General features: G+C 39.5%; 1 protein-coding gene across 2 annotated transcripts in view; it reads right to left on the bottom strand.

Moving 5' to 3' along the window:
- cacng6b (calcium channel, voltage-dependent, gamma subunit 6b) overlaps nucleotides 1-2,008 on the bottom strand; it is a gene marked incomplete in the record, with an annotated part of 14,818 nt that extends 12,810 nt beyond the window's left edge. For both annotated transcript variants that reach the window (XM_014012670.1, XM_014012671.1), the window contains 1 exon segment: nucleotides 1,884-2,008.
- Nucleotides 2,009-5,363: the final 3,355 nt, after the last annotated feature.

The following is a 5,363-nucleotide window of genomic DNA, read 5'->3' as shown; positions in this document are numbered from 1 at the left end:
GGGTGGGGGTGGGGGGGGGCACAGTGAGCCACCGTAGCCAAGGACTAACATAAAGTTGTGTGTATCTGTAAACAGAATGTGTTCATTTTTTAAATCAAATACATTAAAACAAGTTCAAACAGAAACTGTTTCATGACAACAAATTTTTAAAAGTTGTAGTTGGATCAGAAACCCTCAGATAATCTTTGAAAAAAGTAAAATTAAAAAAAGTTAAACACATCATGACCCCTCCTTCTGCAGGTGGCGATCCCTTGGTGGAGGCCAGGTGCTCACTAACAAGCCCCGCCCCCTGGCCCTGTGTCCCAACTCAATGCTGCTAATTTTTATATACTGTATTTGATACATTTTAAGCACAATAAAACTGGATTTAACTAAGCAAACAAGAAAGAGCTTCTCATTATTACTGCATGGATGATTCTGTTTCAGCTGACACCAAGTTACTGAACCCCAACTGATGCAGTGAGGAGTTTAAACAAGCACGTGGAAAGACTTCCTGTGTTAGTGGAGAAATGTTAATCTGTGTCAGAGGGGTCAGATTATGGGCATCAAGCAGAGAAAACAATGGAGGTTGTTGAATCCACTAAGAACTGTCCAACACTTTATTAAAAGCTGGAAGAAGAGTTGGGAAAACATCATCTTCAAGGAAGGAATGTGGTTAAAAAAACATCTTGAATGACTGTGATTGGTCCTCACTTCAAATGTTGGTGAAATCAAATGGTAGAAAGACAACAGTAGAACTCACAGCTGCATTTCTACATGCACAGTGCGAAGAGAACTCAATGGACTGGGACTAAACGGCTGTGTAGCCATAAAAAACACTGATCAGTGAGGCTAACTGAGATAAACAGCTACCAACAAGATGTAGTCTGATGAGTCCAGATCGACCCTGTTCCAGAGAGATGGATAAGAATCAGGGTAAGAAGAGAGACTGAAGTGATGCACTCATCTTACTGCCTACTGTACAAGTCTGTGGTCTGGTCTAGGTCCAGAAACGTTATGAGGTCAACTGACTACCTGAATATCCTGAATGACCAGGTTCTTCCATCAATTTCTTTTCCTTGATGGTCCAAGATGACAGTCTTAGGATGGTCCAGACCTGAACCCCATAGACAACCATTGAGGATGTCCTGGAGAAGACTTCCATCATCAACACAAGATGTCTGCAGAAAATTCATGCAACTCTGGACAGAAATGTTGTGACGTTGCAGAAGCTGGTGGAAACGATGCTGCAGTGTGTTGCTGTAATCAAAGCTAAAGGTGATCCAATGAAATATTAGAGCGTGTGACTGGTTTTTTGGCCAGGCAGCATGCGTCACAAAACTGTTCAAATCTTAACAGGATTGGGGCATAATTTTACTTTTAAAAGAACATCATTTTGGTTCTCTGATTCTGAAATAGTGCTAACAAACAAACAAACAAAAAAACCGTGTGCTATTTCAGTTCAACTGACTGCATTTTGGAGGTTTTGTGCATTCAACCCAGTTCCACAACTTTTATTGCAAATGTGTTAAAAAAAAAAAAAACAGATCATATACAGTATATAAAACCCACTCCCTGCACAAAGTGAAAAAAAATATTAAGAATGCAAGCATTAACTACCAAGTCAGTCATCACAGAACCACAAAACCAGATCAGGTTACATTCAGACTGACCACAGGTAATTAGAGGGGTCAGATGATCTGCACAACTCTAAATGTAAAACAGACACCAACATTCATTTATTGGGTTATTAATGAGATGAACTAAACTGTACGGGAGTAGAGCAGAAGGACAAGCTGCTGCATTTTAAGGCTGTGAAAAACGAGGAATTTCCCCGTCGACAACGTCAGAGAGGCCAAGAGTAGACTAGTGCATCTGAGTGAAAAATGAAGAACAAATCTGACCTGTTTGATGCCTGTTGTTCAGCTCAGGAGGAAAAGAAGCTTGAAACTTAATAAAGGGACAGAGTGCTGATGGGAGAGCTGGTGAAAGGGAAAAAAGGGGTGGGGAGGAGGTCCATAAGAGTTCTGGAAAATGAGGGTAGAAAAAAAGGGGTGGGGTGGGGGCTTCAGTCTGGTTGGTTGTTGGTGATTAAATGTCTCTCCGCTGTCTGCCCCACCCCCCACCTCAGCTGCAACTGTTGCTCAGTGGCAGCAGAGAAAACTCTTCCTGCTTCAAACATGAGCTGAAATTTGAAGTGAGTGAGGAAAGGTGCTTCAGGGTGGTCTCGCTCTCTGACCGAAGTCCCATCAGCCTGCTTGAAAACAAGTCAGCGGCAGCCTGGCTGTGTGTGTGTGTGTGTGTGTGTGTGTGTGTGTGTGTGTGTGTGTGTGTGTGTGTGTGTGTGTGTGTGTGTGTGTGTGTGTGTGTGTGTGTGTGTGTGTGTGTGTGTGTGTGTGTGTGTCTATTTTAGACAGCCACCTGTTAATGACATTAAGTAAGGGTAAAAGGAGGAGCCTGTGTGTGAGAGAGGGGGGCCAGGGAAGAGTTTTACAGCAACACTAAGAGGAAAGTGGAGATCTGACCGAGAAGCAGGGAGGGAAAACTAAAGATAAAATGGAAAAATTCGAAAAAATACTTCAGATCTTTAGAAATGGGTCATGCGGAAAAGGTTACGAACAAGTAATATCTTACTTGGTGTGGATGGCTCTTTAAATGGCCCATACACTATTTGTAATCGATGAACTGACAGGTAACAGCAAGTTTGTTTTCAAACATTTCATATCCATTCATGCTCCTTTTTTAACCCTTTACACCTCTGTTAATTTCACCTTCATGGTTATTTAAATGCCGAAACAACAGCAGCTCAGTCACTTCCGGCATTATTATTTTATATGTCTGCAAGAAGAACAAAAAAGTTCAAACAAAACCTGACAACAATGTAAAAGTTTTTAAAACAGTATTTTAAAGTTGTATTTTTTGGGTTTGAACTTGTTTAAGGATGACAGAATCCATGTGGCTCTGTCAGAACTAATCTCTGTTTTATCTGAATAAGATATAGATAGATCTACAGCTTAACTTAACTTTTCCACAGACCCCACTTTAGAAAAGCAAAAAAGCAGAGGTAAGTAATGAAGTACAAATACTTTACTTAAGTAGAAATTTGGGTTATTTATGCTTGACTGGAGTAATTATTTTTAACCCACCTTTTACTTCTACTCATTACATTTTCATGTAATTATCTGTACATTTTATTCCTTACATTTTAAAAATACAAAATGTATTTCACTTTTATGTCACTTCAGCTTGTCATCCAAAAAAATAAAAATAAAAAACTATCCAGATATGAGGCGCCTCCTGGTTAGAGTGAAGTTCCTTGTGGTTGGATGGGAAGTATAAATATTTTGACATCCTATTGGTTAGCATTATCCATCATACCTGTTGACACAAATCACATCAAACTGCAGCAGGACGTATCAGGCGTATTAGCATGAAGATGATAGAGATATATGCACATAAAACAGGTAGACTCAACATTAACATTTTATTATATTTTGTTGTCATTACTGCCTTTAGAAAAAATTATTTTAGTGAAGCAGGTTTGTGCATTGTGAGTAGTTTTAAAATCCAGTACTTTCATATTTTTACTCAAGTAAAAAACCTGAGTTGATATTTCTACTTCCAAAAAAGTATTTTAAACCCTAGTATCTGTACTTCTACTTGAGTAAAACTGTATATATAAATACTTTTGACACCTCTTCTGCTTTTTAATTATGTTTTCTGTTTGAATAGCATCCAGCTGTTCTTAGGTTATTTTATATTTTATTTATCTTTATAATATTGTGTGGGCTGGGTCAGGGACTACAGGTGGAAATTAGCGCCCAGAGCTACACATGATACAGTGCATCTCTCCTTTCATGACTAACGTGTACTGTATATTGTCTTTGTTTTAAATAAATTTATCTATATCTATATATCTAAAAATACGTAAACCTTCGGCTGATTTTGAGGAGAAAATTAAAATGTTTACCAGGTCCAGAGACTCTGCCTGGTCTTAGCAGAAAACTTCCCTCTGTGGCCCGGTCCAGCCTGGCTGCTCCACTGTCTGGGTTCCATTTGTGGCACAGCCAGTGAGAGCTGAGGGATGAGGGATGAGGGATGAGGGATGTGGGGGGGCAGGGGGTCAGGGAACAGGTCGCAAATGGAGGCAAAGGGATGAAACAAGCTGTAGGCTGTGACAGAAAAACAAACACCTGCTCTGTCCAGGACGGTCAAATCCTCCTCATACGGCTCTCTGAAAAATACACACGAACAGACTGCAGGAGGAGTTTTCTCAGGAAAAAAGGCAAATGCTCAACATGACAGCAGGGATTAATTAATTAATTGTAAGGACAATCGTCTGTCTTGATGGACATTTATGTCATTTCTTAAAATAATTTGGTCCCTAAATCCACGGACTGGCTCCTCCATCATGTGAGATTGATGGAAAGTGTCTCCCATCAGTCGGAGCCCATCAATAACCTGCAGCAGGCTGATGTGAACAATCTTGTCTCTGCATCACTCTCATGTCTCCGTCAGCAGCTCTGATTTATCTCCAACACTCAACGCCTCACGTTTTACCCATGTACAGAATCTGTCTGATTAGGCTCCTTATTATTATTTTACTTATTATGTTAGATTTGTTCATTTCCTGTGAGCAAATGCTGCAGAAAAGTTTCAAAAGCAGAATTGATCAAACTGAGTTTTATTTGCTCATCAAGCTTGCAGCCTGTTAAAGCTCTATTGTGAAGCCGATGATTCAATCAAAAGTTAAACTAGTTGCATTCTAAGGCTGCCACGTTCACTTTCACATCACTTTTAAGAGGATTTTTCAGAGTAATTCACCAGAGTTGAATAAAGTGCTGCAAAATAAAGTCCCAAACAGAATATTTAAATCAAACAGGGAATGTCAAAAAAATAAGTTAAATAAATTAAACAAGAAAACTCCAGTAATTGCATGACATTAAATTACTTAAAACATCCCTTTGCTGAAATCCGTTTAGCCTAAACCAGGGGGGTCAAACTCATTTTCATTGAGGGCCACTTTTTTTTCTTTTTTTTTCAAACTTTTATTTCGAACAGACATTAAAATAATTAAAAAAAAAAAGAAAATAGAATGAAACAAACTTAAGAAATAAAATGTAATACAAATTATTTTGCCCGTGTGACATGCAAAATTTTATATTTTCTGTTCGAAAAGGAGCAGGTAGAAGATACATCTTATAATGTCCTGTCCTCAAAGCCCCACGTTCTTACTTCCAATCCAAGCTGACCCCGCCACCCCATTCCTCGCTACTACCCACCCCTCACAAAAGCTGTGTCCAAAATGGCAGGCCGGGTCCTCCAAAGGACCCAGCGTACCCATTGAGGTGGGTAGACCGGGAAGACCGGAAAAAAGTGTCTGT

This window comes from Austrofundulus limnaeus, unplaced genomic scaffold, assembly GCF_001266775.1.
Source record: "Austrofundulus limnaeus strain Quisiro unplaced genomic scaffold, Austrofundulus_limnaeus-1.0 Scaffold93, whole genome shotgun sequence".
Lineage (NCBI taxonomy): Eukaryota > Metazoa > Chordata > Actinopteri > Cyprinodontiformes > Rivulidae > Austrofundulus > Austrofundulus limnaeus.
This window is presented reverse-complemented; position numbering and strand designations above follow the sequence as displayed.